The sequence below is a fragment of the Felis catus genome, chromosome C1, assembly GCF_018350175.1.
Source record: "Felis catus isolate Fca126 chromosome C1, F.catus_Fca126_mat1.0, whole genome shotgun sequence".
NCBI lineage: Eukaryota > Metazoa > Chordata > Mammalia > Carnivora > Felidae > Felis > Felis catus.
This window is the reverse complement of record NC_058375.1, coordinates 17,147,069-17,163,093: the sequence shown is the minus strand read 5'-3', so window position 1 is coordinate 17,163,093 and position 16,025 is coordinate 17,147,069. Positions and strand designations below refer to the sequence as shown.

Here is a 16,025-nt window from a genome sequence, read left to right as displayed (position 1 = left end):
CTTTGAGAAAGCACACATACGTCTTCATTTGGATTTGCCCTAGACATGGCACACATTGTCTCTGCCCACATCTCATTGGTGAATACCAGTCACGTGCTTAAATACAAGCAGGTGCTGGAAAATGTAGTCTGGGCTCTTGACTTTGAAACAACTCTACCCATGGAAGGCAAACATCTCTGGTGAACAGCTGACACTGTCCCAGTTCACAAGGAACTTAACATTTCTGAATCATCAATTCTTACCAAATGGCTAAGAATACCGTGCAATATATATTGTGGCCATGAGGAAGGAAATGGTCTTCCTTTGTTTATAGGGAACCCTGAGCAAAATGCAGTATTTGCATTTTGGACCAAACATAATTAATTGTCCAACAGGAGAATGGGCTGGAATGGAGAGAGAGAGTTCATCATGATAGAAGTATTCAAGCAGCAGCTGAACTTTCACTTGGCTGAAGGTTCTAGAAGGAGACAAGCTAGATGCCTCCTACTAGGCCTTCTAATTTTGAGCTTCTGTGCTGGGCTCTATAGTAATCTCAGAATACCTATTTTGTGCCAAGCTCCAGGAGGGGTTTTCGGGGCCCAAAAACAAATGAGACAAGGTTCTGGCCCTCAGGTTACTAGGCTCTAATGTGTTGATGCAGGATATCTGGGAAGCAGGATAGCAGAATGGTCTGAGCCCCAAAAACAGGAGACTGGAGTCTACTTTTTAACTCTTGCTTTTAGCTTGTGTGACACTGGAGAAGCCACTTGGCTTCTGGGTCTCAGTTTTCTCGTTTGTATAATAGGGACAATGTTATCTTCATAGATTCTGAGGGCTCAATGGCACAATTATATCTAGAACATTCGTAGCACAGTGGTATGCAGTAAGCACTTTATTTTATGCCTAGCAGTACTTTAACGATGACCTTGCGTAGGTCATTCCAATGGTTAAGCCTCAGCTTTCTCATCCGTAGGACGGAGTTCATTGAACGTACACCACAGGGCTGGAGTTTTGCTGTGTTGTGGGGGTCTGCGGTCTGCCATGTCGTCGTCTCTCCGGTGCTTCCTGGGGTAAGTGGGTCACATCACACCCAGTTCGTAAGGACTGAAAGATTGTGGATGGCAGTCAGCACCTTCCGGCAGAGAGGAGGAACCTGAGTTAGCAAGGACGCGATTTCCTGGCCGCGTTCCCCGGGAAGGAGGTTTGTGCTGGGTCCCATCCCCCGGCGGTCCTGCTCAGGAAACGTGCAGAGAAAGCCAGGAACCAGGCCTGCCAGGCCCCGGGCCCCTCTGCGCCTTCCCTCCTCCCCGGCCCTCGACTGCAGGAAGCCGGCTGGCGGGCACGCCCTGCCCGGTGGGTGGGAAAGGCCGCGAGCGCGCCCCGCACTGCCGGCTTCCCAGGCTCGCGGCCGCGCGGAGCTGTCACTGCGGCAAGCGCGCCGCCTCCCCCGCCGTCCGCACTCCCGGTGCAGCGAGCCCGCAGATTCCGATTCCTCGACACCGCCGCCCGGCCCGGTTCGGAGCCCACGCCGCCGGGGCTGGGCTGGGGAGGAGAGGTCGCTGAGGCCTGAGGGTTTGTAGGTGAGTGGTCCAAGGTCATGGCTAGCAAACGGCAAGACCGGCTTCGACCCGCGACCTGCTGGGACTCTGAAGTGGGTGCCTTCAGTCTGTGGTCCTGGGCCAGGCTCTTGAGGGGTTCAGGTTCTAATGGAAGCTCAGGAACAGGAGATCTGAATCCGGGGACTCCCGGAGGTCTGTGAACCTCTTGCTTTTGTGTGTAACATGCTGTGTATTGCATTTTTGCTCAGAGTTTTAAAGGTGTCAGTGACCCAAAAAGGGTTAAGACCCATAGCTTTCTAAGGCTCCCCCGTTCCTCCTCAGGGACTCCAGCTTTATGAGGACTGGAGGTTCCTCTACAGCCTATAGCATCTTGAGAATATCTCTGCAGTGTCCTGCAGCTACCCGGGAGAGACTTGGGTTTTCTACAGGATCCCAGGATTTTTCTTCTGGATCTTGAGAATATTTCCATAGAGTTTCTGGGGTCAGTCTGGGGATTTGAGGTCCCTATGGAACCCTGGTGGTGTCTCTTTGGGAGGTTCTGAGATTCTCACTGTAAAGTCCTATGGTCCTCCATGGTGTGAATTCTAAATCCGGGCCTCAGGATGCCTATGAACCTTTTGAAATTGTAGGCAAGATATTGTGGGTCTGTAGTATACATGTAATTCCTGGGAGAGGTTTCATAGATGTCAAAGGAATGTCTGATCCCCAAACCTGGGAAAACCATCGCTTTAGAGCATCCAGTGTTAAACAGGGAAGAATACGATGAAGGAGATAAAAGGCAGTGTTCTCCAGGAGGCACAGCATGGACTTTGGAGTCAGGCATTTCTAGGTTAAAATCCCAGCTTTTGTGCTTAGCAGCTGTGTGATCTTGAGCTAATTTCTTAGCCTTTCTGAGCTTCAAGGCCACCTCCTCTAGGAAGCCTTCCCTCTGTCCTGGATTCAGTTAGATTCCCACCCCACATTTCCCAAACCTGATGCTCTGTGGTGCTTAATGCAATTGTTTTTAAGTAACTAATTGTGTTTAATGTTATTTTGTCTCTCTACCCCATCCCCCCTTCCCTCCAGGAAGGCAGGGCCCTTTGCTCTCTTATAGTATGTGCAGTGCCTGGCACATGTTAGGCTCTCAGACATTTGTTATGAAATAAATAAAAGAGGGAGGGAATCTGGAGGGCTACATGCCAGATGCTGCAGCGGGGGCAGAAAGGGACCAGAAAGGAGTAAGTATAATTTCTGTCCTGAAGGAGGTCCCAGGCTAGTGGGGTAATGATAGAGTTCCTGCAAGTAGGATTGTCCTAAATGTGCTAATGGGGGATAAACACTAATAGGAATAAACACCAAGGGGGAGAAACACTAATGAGGAAAGCACCAAGAGATCTAAAGATGAGTGAGACTCAGTCTCTCCAGAGTTGATGGGAACACTTACTTCCCTCTGCATTATGTATTATAACTTACAAAGTACTTAACTGATAAAATATCTGGGTAAAGCCTCATCCCACAGAGATGGGGACACCGCTGCTGAGAAGAGTTCAGTGACTTGCCCAAGGCCATCCACGAAATAATGGCTGCTCAAGGACATAAGTCATTAGCTTTGGAATTCAGCCCACATTCTTTAGGAAATGGGCTTTGATGTTGTGAAGGTCTTGATTTAGATCCCACTAGATGTGAGAATTTGGGCGAGTTACCTTACCTCCTCTGAGCCTTGTTTTCCTAATCTACAAGGTAGGAATAATGACCTCTATAACCTGTATCAGATAATTCCTGTGAAGTGCCCAGTATGATGCTTGGTCTATAGTAAAGGATCCATAAGTGTTTGTGGAATGGATGCATGAAATGCAGATATTGGTGGGTGGCCTGCAATGTGAAGGGACTGAAAATCATGCCATGTGGGGGAGAGTAGGAGAAATTGAGGGCAAGTTTATCCCTTCCCACTCTCACTTTCTATGATTCTTAAGAGACTTAGCACTGGCCTCAACCACAATGTTGTAATTTATTGTTTGCTACCAACAAAAGTGAACCAACACCAGCTTGGTTAGCTTTCTTTTTATACCTATCTTTACTGCATTTTTTCTGGTGACCAAATAATGTATGCTCCTCATAAAAAAATTGAAATTGCAGAAAGATATGAGGAAAGATGAAAGTGCAAGTTTAGGCACCATAGACACAAAATGCCAGCAAATGTTATTCTTTGTGAGGGGCACAGGACAGGCAGCAAAAAATTCTTCCTACTTTAAAGTCGTTTCTCCTGGCCCTGCTGTGGTTTCTGGAGGTTTTGTTAGGAGGCTTGCCTTTGGTTGTGGGACTGAAAGTTCATGTGCAGCTAAGGGCTGGAGAGTGGGGAGAAGGTGAGAATTGTCTGGGCAGGGGCCTTCCCTGGAATGAGATGGAACTTATGGAGTTTTGTTTTTTAATTAATTAATTAACTAATTAAATTTTTATTTTGGGGGGGTAGAGAGAGGGGGACAGAGGATCTGAAGCTGTGCTGACAGCAGTGAGCCTATGCGGGGCTTGAATTCACAAGCTGTGAGATCTTGACTTTGAGCGAAGCTGGCCGCTCAACTGACTGAGCCATCCAGGTGCCCATGTGGAACTTTCTATGGCAGTGTGCACAGTTAGTTCAGGTGCCCACTGCCAATGGCCTTGTAGTTGTGTTTTCTTTTCTTTTCTTTTTTAAAGTATATTTAAACAATTTTTTATTTTAAGTAGGCTCCACACCCATTGTGGGGCTTGAACTCACAACTTGGAGATCAAGGGTCACATGCTGTACTGGTTGAGCCAGCCAGTCACCCCTGTAGCTGTGTTTTCATCCCCTTTCCTCTCTCTCAGAATATAGTAGAGTCTTTTTTGAAAGTTCCTGCTACACACACACACACCCACACACACACACACACACACACACACACACACACACACACATATAGAAAAAGCAAATCATAAAGAAAGAAAAAAGGTGAAAGCCTCCTATTTCATTCTCTGTATTCTCCATTTTTTAGGCATGTACTGAGCATATAAGTTATAACCCACTATACCTATAATTCTGCACCTTAGTCTTATCCCTTTTCTTTTTTTAAAGTTTGTTTATTTAAGCAATCTCTACTCCCCATGTGGGGCTTGAACTCAAGAGTTGCATGCTCCTCCAACTGAACCACCCAGGGGCCTCTACTCTTACCCTTTTCATTTAACAATAGCCCCTCAACCCCTTTTTTGCCTATATGTGAAAATCTCTCATCTGGTATTTTCTCCCTAGATATCTTTGTCACAAGCATGTTTGCTGCAGACATTTTTTGCTGCCGAGCTAATTGGCCATAAGGCAGTTTTTGCCATAAAAGATAAAATCATGAAAAATGAAAGAGGGACCTTCCTTAAAAAGGATAGAGTGAAACATGAAAAATGAAAAACAGGCCTCCTGGGTGCTCAGTCAGTTGAGCGTCTGACTTCAGCTCAGGTTATGATCTCAGGGTTCGTGAGTTTGAGTCCTGCATCGGGCTCTATGCTGACCGCTCAGAGCCTGGAGCCTGCTTTGGATTCTGCATCCCTCTCTCTCGCTCTGCCCCTCCCCTGCTCATGCTCTATCTCTCTCTTTCTCTCTCTCTCTCTCAAGAATAAACATTTAAAAAAAATTTTTAAATGAAAAATGAAAAACAAAATTAAAAAGCTTTTATTGCGAAATACAATATATTTGAATACATTTAAAATGTATGTGGACTCATGGCAATACTGTAATACTGCACAAAAAACTGCTTTTATTTTGTGGATTGTACCTAAGCACTTGTGTTCAAAGTTTTTCATTTGTAGTGTCATACTTTTTGTTTGTTTGTTTGTTTGTTTGTTAATTCCTCTCCTTATTTGGCATCAGACTTTTTTAAAAAAGATTTTATTTTATTTATTTATTATTTTTTTAAGTGTTTATTTTTGAGAGAGAGAGAGAGAGAAAAAATATGAGTGGGGGAGGGGCAGAGAGAGAGGGAGACACAGAATCCGAAGCAGGCTCCAGGCTCTGAGCTATCAGCACAGGGCCCAATGCGGGGCTCGAAACCACAGACCGTGAGATCATGACCTGAGCCGAAGTTGGACGCTTAACCGACTGAGCCACCTAGGTGCCCCAAGATTTATTTTTAAGTAGTCACTACATGCAATGTGGGGCTCAGACTCACATCGCCAAGATCAAGAGTCACATGCTCTATCTACTGAGCCAGCCAGGTGCCCTACCTGAGCGACTTTTTCTTTTTTCACTAAAATATCTTCCTTTATTAAGAGAGGTGTCAGTCTCTAAATAATAGGATGCATATTTGTAACTGAGCTTTCTATTGCGTTGTGAAAGTCTTCTATGCTGTTGTCTGGTTTTGGAATATTGTCACATGTCCATTGATTAATGCTCCAAAGTTCTCTGGGAAATATGGGTTCAAAACTGTGTGCCACAGCACAGACCGTTATGATGGCTAGGATTTATATAATATAAAAATAGAGGAGTACCGAGTCAATGGAGAAATGAAACCAAACTGTCTACCAGTTTGATGAAACCAAACTATCAAATCAAACTGTCAACCAATTTATTTTGCTCTTGTATGGTAAAATTGTCTTAAGTCCAATGGGTTATATGGTGAAAATGTTTGCAGTGAAAATGTTTGCAGCGAAATTGCTTGCAGCATAGATACTTAGTCGAAAGTACCTAGAACCAAAAATCTACCCCATTCCTTTTACAGACTGAGATTCTTGAGGTCAAGACTATCCATTAGCCCTACTTCTGACCCAGAGGGCAACACAGGATAGGCCTTTCTGGGAGGACATGTTGAAATATTAACAGTAGCCACCATATAGTGGCATGCATGAGGTGCTACCACCTAAGAACTAAGCTCTTGCACATGTTATTGCATTTAATTCTCACAGCCACTGTATGAGATAGGTACTATTATTATTTCCATTTTTCAGATGAGAGGCTGAGGGACTTGAAAGTCCAAGGTCACACAACTGGTAAGTGGTGGAGCTAAGATTTGAATCCTGATCTTTTCTGTGCCAAAACTTTTGCTGTGAATGAACTAATAAGTGATTGATAGACTCATGGGTCTTGGGGAGAAAGTTCTGTCTTCAGAACCTCCCCTGTATGTCCTGGGTTCTCTCTGCCAATGGTTTGCAATGCTTGGAATCAGCATCCCCACATAGGAGGGACTCAGTAAAAGCCCTTTCTTTGCCTGCAGCAATCCTGTGGCCATGCTTACTTTTCGTGGAAGTGGCATTTTTGAATCTCCTCTTCTAAAAATAAGCTGCAATTTGTTAGGGGCCCTTGAGAACCAGCCCAGCATTTCAGGACAGCCATTTTTGCCTGTCTGCAGCTCAGGAAATTAATCAGAATCCCAAAGCCCTTTCCCTTTTCCCACAGGCCAGCACTCTGGAAACGCCCAGTGCCTTGCTGCAGCTCTTGTCCAGGACTGCAGAGATGCCAAGGGCAGTTGAACACAGATCTATCTTTTTGTAAGGGAACCGAGAGCAGAAAGGCATAAGGGAGAAACGGGTCAGCTCTGCCGCAAATAACTTGCAGAGAGAACTCAAGTTGAAGCTGCCCCCTACTTGGAGGGGTGCTGACTGATCCTTGGGGGCATCAGATGTGACTCCACAGATTCCCCCTGGGGTCTAGAAACTGGAGCGTGGGCTCTTGTTCCAATGGCCATGCTCTGTAGGGCCACTTTTAGTGAGCCTCTTCCTCTCTCGGGACCTCAGATGTCTAACCACTATGAAATGATTATCACTAGGGGTGCTCTGTGGTGTTTGGAGCTGGAAATAATTTTGATGATAATAATGAAAATAAGAATGACAACTACATCCTTTCTGGAACATTGTGCCTGGTGCTTTCCACACAGTGTTTTATGTAGTTTCAGAACAAACAAGGACTATATTAATATCCCCATTTTACACAGGAGAAGAATGAGGCTCAAAGAGAGCCCGAACGTGGGTATATAATCCCAGGGTTTTCTGGCCCCAACAAACATGTGTGGTTGCTGACCTAAAGGAAGTGAGGGAGTGCTAAGGAACACACAGGAGGTCAACTGGATACAAATTAAAATGTGTTCATGCCCACATGAGAGTTAAACACAATACACAGGTATTCGGGTATTCAGGCAGGCAGAGTTGGCTTCTGGATGGGGGAAGCTAGGAGGAGCTCTAAGTGGAGATGAGACAGCACGGGAAGAGCATGAGCAATGGGACAGATGTGGGAAAGCAGTGGGTGTGCGAGTGGAAGTTTGGATAAACTTTACAGTGTGTGTATGTCTGTGTGTGTGTATAAGGTAGGAAGAGACCAGACCAGGCCAGGGCTTTGGCCTGTATTCCGTAGGCAATAAGGAGCTTACACAAGAGATGTCTCAAGAGACCAGCTATGCTGCTGCAGTCAGAGAGGAAGCAGCCGTCAGTGCATCTGTGTCCTGGCTTGTGCATTCAGCCCTGTGCCAGCACGTGGGAGGGCATCTGTGGGGGAGAGTGTGCCTGTGTCTGTGTCCTGTAGCACGTTGGCTGTGGGTTTTGGGCTCCCTTCAAAGGTCCCCCTCCCTATTTCTCTGGGCCCCCAGGTACCTTGCACATAGTAGCTCCACAGGAAATGTGTCACAGAATTATTGGAGGGACTTTTGAGATCATCTGGTCATCACTCCTTCCCATCTTAAGGTAAAAGTGAGGAACACAGATGGACAAAGACTTGTCTAGGGTCACACAATGAATTAATAGCAGAGCTGGGGACTGGAACCCATGTCTCCAAGCTGAGTGCCTTTTCCACATTTGCTGAGTAATAGAAATAGTATTTGTTGAGTGATTACTCCATACCAGGCCCTGGGTTAACCACCTTTACATAGATTATCTCATTTAATCCTCACAACTCCCTGGGGAGTGCCCCTCTTGAAAGCAGGACGCCTTGTCTTCCATTTCGATTTCCCATCGCATCTAGCACAGGCCCTGAGCACCTAGCTAGGCACGCAATGAAAACTTGGCAAAGTCCAAGTCCTGGGAAGGGGGAAAAGAACGAAGGGGGCGGGACTAGCCGGAAGCCCCGCCCACCACATCAGGTCCCGCCCACAAGGTGCTGACGCCACCACATGGCCCCGCCCCTCATTGTCAGTCCCGGGGAGCCCGAGGAGGCGCCGGACGCCGGGAGCTGAGCGCCGGACCCCTCGGCGGGCGGGAGCGCGGGCCGGAGTCCCTGAGGTGAAGGGTGTGCGGGGAGGCGGCGGGCGCGCGGCGCGGGAGGCTGAGGCGGGCGGGTGGGGGCGGCGGAGGGCGGCCGGAGGGGGCGGCCTGCCCCGGCGAGGGGTCGGGGCACCCAGGGGCGACTGGGCAGAATCGGCGGGCGCACCCCGGGGAGGGCTGTGGGGGTGTGGAGTTGAGGTGGGGGGCAGTTTGAGCGGAATTTTGGAGAAAGGACTCGGAAGGGGCGAGACCTTGAGAATTTTTTTGGAGTTGGAAATTTTCCTTTTGGAGGGGGCGGGAAGGTTCTGAGAGACTTCTGGTGGGAGCGAGAATCTGAGGAGAAATGTTTGGGGCAGAGAGCCGAGGGGACGTTTTCGGGCGGCGGAGGAGAGTTTCGGGCCGAGTTTGGGCTTTTGGGGGGGAGGGCGCGCGGGACGCGGTGGGGGCGGGGAGCGGCGGGCCGGGCGGGGGGTCGGGACCGCCGGGGAGGGGGCTGCGCGGGGCCCGCGGGCACCCGGGGAGGAAGGAAGTGATCTTACAGGAAGAGCCCGGGAGCTCCCGAGGAGGAGGAGGAGGAGGAGAACGAAGAGGAGGAGGAGGAGGAGGAGGAGGAGGGCGGTTTGGGAGCGCTCGGGCCGGGCTGCGGGACCCGGCTGCGGGGGGCGCGGGCGGGCTGGGGAGGGGTCCCGCCGCCGCCGCCGCCGCCGCCGCCGCAGCTGTCGGCCCGCCGCGCCGGCCCCGCGTCCCGGCCGATGCTGGCCTCGCAGCCAGACCGCTGGGCCGGGAAGGAATTCAAGGCATTCGCTTTGTTTAAGTTGCCAGTAGACAGTCCTTAGGACTAATTAATGGTGGAATCTGCAGGGGGACGCGGGCGAGCCGGGCCGGGGCCGCCCCCCGCCCGCCGCCGCGGTGAACTTTCCGCAGCGCGCGCGGCCCGCCTCCCTGCGCACCCCCGCCCCTGCCCGGGCCGGGAAGGAGCCATGGCTTCCCGAAGCGCAGGAATGAAGTGCGGTTTCTGGGGCCCGTGGCCTCTGGCTGCGGAGGCTGCCTGCGGGGAACCCGGCGTCCCGGAGCGGCCGGGCTGGGGATTCGGAGCCCGTGTTGGAGCTCTCAGAGGTGCCTGCGGTTTCTCTTAATAACCTTGGAGGAGGCTCTGTGAGCCGAGAAAGACCATCTTGCTTTGGAGCATCTGTTTCTTCGCGTCAGCCCCTTTCCTAACACTGCAGAGCTTGTTGTGGCTTGTTTCGGAAATGCCGAGACCAGTGCTCACACTTGAGGGTGGGAGAAGGGAAGAGAATAGGCAACCGCCCCCCCCCCCAAAAAAAAAAACAAACAAAAAAAACCAACAACACACAAACTCAAAAAACCCTGCGGTGCAATCTCCGGAAAACCGGAGGCTGCTTGCAGATTCGCCGTCACACCTTCACTGACTTGAATGACCTTGGGGAGAGAATTGCGCTTCTGAGCTCCTGGTGCCTTATCTGTTGGTTGAGGAGAACACACTCTCTGGACCTCCCTGCCTTTTGGGGATATTTTGAGAGGTGGGGTTTGTTCAGGGCATTTTACAGACTGCTGCAGTTCCGGCCCAAGGCGCTGGGCTGGTGTCCGAGTTGGGGGAATTCAGATCGCCTAGTAATTTTATTAGCTCAGATTAGGGAGGGAGACGTTTGGGTGTTTAGGAGGATATTTCTCTTCGGAGTATGTTCCAGATTATTTTCTGTCACTTTGTGTGCAGCTCCGGTGGCATTCGTGTGGCTAGATTAAATAACTCCCATAGAAAATGCTTTTGTCAGAAATAATTATTTTGCTCAGGATTCCCCTTGGGGCAGATTAAGGTTTTGCTTGATTGACTCAGAAGAATTTTCCAAGTTTCTAAAATTAAATCACTTTTCTAAACATAGTAACTAAGGTTTGAAAAACTGGAAGTAGTGGGACGGGGAAGGAGTTGATTAGAGTATGAACAAGGCAGCAAATGCGGGCTCTCTGTTCTGTGATTACTAACGGGGATTGTGGATTACCTTGATTCACAGGTATTTTCTTACTCTTAAGTAACTTAAGAGCAAGAAAGGGAACTAATGATATTGTTGAGTTGCTTACTCTGTGCCCAGGAATTGTGCTAGGTGGCATATCTCTCATATAGTCTTCGCAGCAATGCTGCGAGGTGCTAGTTGGCATCCCTGGTTCACAGATGGGCAAACTGAGGGTCAGAAGGTAAAGTGACTTTCCTAAGTTTACAAATACAGCTGGTAAGAAGCAGAGCTGGAATGCAAACCCAAGTCTGTTTCTGAGTTCCACGGTTCTCTCCGTCATGCATAGTGCATTAGTTTCTAGGCATTTGACTGAGCCACTGGGTCACCTTGGACTGTAGACCCAAGTCTGTTAAGTCTGTTCCCCAATAGTGTTCCCTTCTTTTCTTCCAGCAATGTTGTCAGTATGCTTTTGAGATGTTTTTGTTTTTTGGTAGAAAGACAAACATATAAGGCTGTGCTAGTTGTGTGTTCTCCATATAGTAGGTACTTAATCTTTTTTTTTTTTTTTTAAACGAAGGAAGCATTTGTATTGAAATATAGAGTGCCAGTGTGATCCTAGATATGGTTTATGTAATGGAAGATGATGAGTAGCTAATGGTCCTTCCACTGTAGGGGCGTGACTGTTAGGGTAACATTCATGGTCTGAAACTGAACCATTTTTCTTTCATGTAACATGACTTTTTGGGACAGTGTCAGCTTGTGAGTAAAGCATATTACTTAACAGGTAGGACCCAGATAGTCAAGCTGAAAGATGTGGTCTAAACTTTGATGCACATAATAGATGCTCAGTAAGTATTTGCTGAAGATGTACATGCATTCATTTTTTAAGAATCAGCTTTATTGGGGCGCCTGGGTGGTTTAGTTGGTTGAGCGTCTGACTCTTGATTTAGGCTCAGGTCATGATCCCAGGTTTGTGGGATCGAGCCCCACTCCAGGCTCTGCTCTGAGTCTGGATCCTGCTTAAGATTCTCTTTCTCCTTCTGTCCCTCTCCCCTGCTCATGCTCTCATTCTCTAAAATAAAAAAGAAAAATCAGCTTTGTCAAGGTCTAACTTACATACAGTGAAATTCATCAGTTTTAAGTGTACAGTTTGATGAGCTTTGACAAATGTATCCAATTGTGTAATCACTGTGACTGCCATCATTGTTTAAACTGCATGTTGTTTTTAAGATATTGGTTAGCAGAGTGATCCTTGGGAATGCTGTGAAGTTTTTGTGTTCTGATTCAAACTGATGAGATCAGAGTGAGTACTAGAGAGTCAGTGTGCCAACTTTGTAGGAAACAGGGACATCATAGTTATTTATTGGTGAGGTGTATGAGAAGAGAAAGACTGGTAGAGATAGGAACCCTGGTTATATCAGGGGAAAGAAATTCATGAGGAATCAGGTTTCATTTTAGGACAATGGGATATATGTTGTGGGGGGAAAATTACCCAAAGATTGATTAAGGAGTAGAACTTTTATTTTTGTTTTCTTTTTGAAATGCTACCACCTGAAATATAAAACTTAACATCTTTGGCTCTACTTAAGAAGTGCTTTACCCATTATAGTTCAAGTAATTCTTAAGGGTGGGGATGCTATAAAATAATTGAAGGCCTTGCCCTTCCACCTATGACAGAATACCCTTAGTGTTTATGTCTAACTTCTTTTAGCTACTATTCCGCAAAAGGAATACATCAGGTAGAAATTGTGTCTTTTTGGGAAGACCTAACATTATTTTTTCCTTCTCATAATTTCTCAGGTCAGTGGACCACTCCCAGTCTGTTTTGAGCTGTAGCTCAAGTCTGTCTTAGAAAAGGTTTAAAACCTCTGTACCAGGCTTCTAGAAGCAGCCCCATTTTATCTTACCCCTGGTTTCTCCTTATCCATTCTGTTTCTACACGTTGACCGTTCTATAATCCTTCTTTTCCACTTGTCAGTCTTGAGAATGGAAACTCAGCAACCATGGGCTCTCGGTATATCATTAGGAAATAATAATTAAAATACCAGTTTACAGCTCAATATTTTGGGTGGTGATAGGGAGAAAGTAATAACTCTGTTGGTAGTTTTTATCCTCTTCTTATGTGAGGAAGCTGAGCTCAGAGCAGTTACTGCCAGAGATAGTAAGGGGTGGAGGCCATTCATTTGAGCTCATATGTGAATGGTTGCTCAAGTTTGGGATCATTTTCATTATACTCTTTGTGTATTAGGGTTGAGGGGTCAAGGGAAGAGCTTGGAAATAACCATATTAAAATATAAGCCAAAAGATAACAAGCATTGTTAATCTTTTAGGCATTGCTGTCTTTAGCTATTCCTTTTTCTAGAGATTCTTCCTTTCATTCTAAGGCATTTATAGCTCATTTTTTAAAAAAAATATTTATTTATTTTTGAGACAGAGAGAGATAGAGCATGAACGGGGGAGGGTCAGAGAGAGAGGGAGACACAGAATCTGAAACAGGCTCCAGGCTCCGAGCTGTCCACACAGAGCCCGACGCGGGGCTCGAACTCGTGGACCGCGAGATCATGACCTGAGCCAAAGTCGGACGCTCAACTGACTGAGCCACCCAGGCGCCCCAGCTCATTTTTTTTTTTTTAATGTTTATTTATTTTTGACAGAGAGACAGAGCATGAGTGGGGGAGGGTCAGAGAGAGGGAGACAGAATCCGAAGCAGGCTCCAGGCTCTGAGCTGTCAGCACAGAGCCCGACACGGGGCTCAAACTCACAGATTGCAAGATCGTGACTTGAGCTGAAGTCGGTCGCTCAACCGACTGAGCCACCCAGGCGCCCCTATTTATAGCTCATTTTTTATTGCTTAACTCCCTTCCCAAGTCCTGTGTTTATTCTTTATGAACATGGTACTTTGTATTTGCTGGCTATTTGAGTTACCCCTTTCCCTATTTTATATGAATCTAAGAGTTTCCATCAGGTTAATCTGTCAATCATAACATATTTGGGTGTGCTCCTCTATTCCCATTTTATCTGAACAGAGTAATATTTTTAAAACATTATTAAAAACTTGCATTAAAAATTTTAAAAATCATATCTTGTTATTTAAGTTATATATAAGGTATATAACATATATGTTTAGAAAAATACACATGTACAATTTGATCTTTTTTTTTTTTCCCCACAAACTGAATATATCTATGTAACTGGCACCTAGGTCAAGAACTGGTACCCAGAAGTCCCTGCTGAGTTCCTTTCCAGTTCCTGCCTCCCTTTCACCTCCCTGGGTGACTTTTAACAGTGTATATTAGTTTTGCCTGTTTTGTACTTTTGTAAACTGGAATCATACAGTGCATACTGTTTTGAGTCTGGTTCCTTTTATTCAACAATATGTTTGTGAGTAGCAAAAATTTTTAAAAGTTTTTTAGGGCTTGGAATAAAAATCAGATTCAAACTCTTTATCTTGGCATATGATGTCTTGTATAATCTGGCCCCTGCCTACTATTCCAGCTTCACCTTCTGCCAGTCTTCAATCATATCAGCTTCTTATTTATCTTTGATAAGCTCTTTGCTACCACAGGGCCTTTGTACATATGGCTCTCTCTTCCTTGAACACTCTTTTCCCTGTTCTTTGTCTGGCTGCCTTCCTCAAGCCTCAGTAGATGTATCAGAAATACTTTCCCTCATCATCTTATTTTGTTAGTCCTTTTCCGTTATTCCCTGTTACTAGCATCTGTTGCCTCCCTTCACAGCACCTATCATAATTTATAATGATATATATCTGCTTGCATAATTATTATCCACCTTCCTCACGAGACTTCACAAGAGCAGGGAACTCATCTGTTTTGTTCATTAGTGTATACCTAGTACCTGAAACAGTGACTGACATGTAGTAGGTATTTAATAAATATTTAATGATCACATTCCCATTCAGCACCTTTGTTCCCATTATCATTTGTCCTTTTCTGTTCTTATGCTGTTTAACTATTTAAACTTTTCCATCCTTCAAGGCTCAGCTCAATTCCCCTCTATGAAGTCTATGCTGACTTCATAAATTTACTTTGCAAAAGTAAATCTTCTCAACATTTTGACATTTGTTGCTGATAACTCTCGTGTTCTTGGGAAGTTACACTGGCATGTATCTTATCTACCCTGGTGGGTCAAAAGCTTCCCCCCCCCCCCAAAAAAAAATCTTGCTGCTTGTAATGCCAATACCTTTTATGTTCTTAGTTAATTTCACTAGTCTGTATCTTTACCTAATTGGATCAGAGCTTCTTCATCAGAAGCTAAGTTGTTTTAGCCAGTACTCCCCTCAGTTCCTTTCACTGAGCTTTGCACATAGTAGGCCCTCAGTAGACTTTTTGATGATTGATCGTAATGATGCTTATGTACAGGTAGCAATTTTAATTTTTCAGGCTTATTTACATGGACTCCTTTTATTAGAATTTAGCTTAGTGTTTTCTCTAATCCAGAGGTTGGGAGTGCCCCAACTGCTTCAGGAGTTATAACAATTATTAGGGTGTGAAAGTACAGGAGTCCAGTCCTGTTGCCACAAAGCACATACTCCTTTGGAATCTGTGACTAGCAAAGAAGTAACTATGCACCGTTCCTTCTTGGAAAGATGCTTAATCAGTGCTTGTGTAATGCTCTCAGATTGGAGTTATTAACTGAAATGAGATATGAGGTAGTACCTCACTTGAACTATTTTGTTGAATAACATTTTATTTTGATGTCAACAATGAAAATTCCAATCCAATTAACTCTGTTTAAAACTGGGGCGCCTGGGTGGTGCAGTCGGTTAAGCGTCCGACTTCAGCCAGGTCACGATCTCGCGGTCCGGGAGTTCGAGCCCCGCGTCAGGCTCTGGGCTGATGGCTCGGAGCCTGGAGCCTGTTTCCGATTCTGTGTCTCCCTCTCTCTCTGCCCTTCCCCCGTTCATGCTCTGTCTCTCTCTGTCCCAAAAATAAATAAAAACGTTGGGAAAAAAAAAAAATTAAAAAAAAAAAACCTACCTTCTCTGACTTGGGCCACTAAGCTGTCTCAGTAGTCCTTCTTCCTTTTTTATTAAAGGCAGAAGAATATATGTACTAATATTGTATATACTTACTTTAAACCAATTTAAATGCAAATTTAAATTAGTAGTAACTGGGATGATTTAACTTAATATACATGTGGTACAATTGGGTGATAAATGTAAATTAAAAAATTTTTTTTTAATGTTTATTTACTTTTTTGAGAGAGAGAGACAGTGTGAGTGGAGGAGGGTCAGAGAGAGAAGGAGATGCAGAATCTGAAGCAGGCTCCAGGCTCTGAGCTGTCAGCATAGAGCCTGATGCGGGGCTCGAACCTACGGACTGTGAGATCA

The 16,025-nt window shown here is 45.9% G+C and overlaps 1 protein-coding gene across 9 annotated transcripts in view; it reads left to right on the top strand.

Moving 5' to 3' along the window:
- The first annotated feature begins 1,322 nt into the window (after positions 1 to 1,322).
- LUZP1 (leucine zipper protein 1) overlaps positions 1,323 to 16,025 on the top strand; it is a 105,349-nt gene continuing 90,646 nt past the window's right edge. For 4 of the 9 annotated variants that reach the window (XM_023258292.2, XM_023258290.2, XM_023258291.2 and 1 more), the window contains exon 1: positions 8,604 to 8,723. The gene's annotated coding sequence lies outside the window, so the exon portion shown is untranslated. Of the gene's footprint in view, positions 1,560 to 8,603; positions 8,724 to 16,025 lie in introns of those variants that run through there. The other 5 variants (XM_045035278.1, XM_006934394.5, XM_045035275.1 and 2 more) reach the window with 3 other exon arrangements.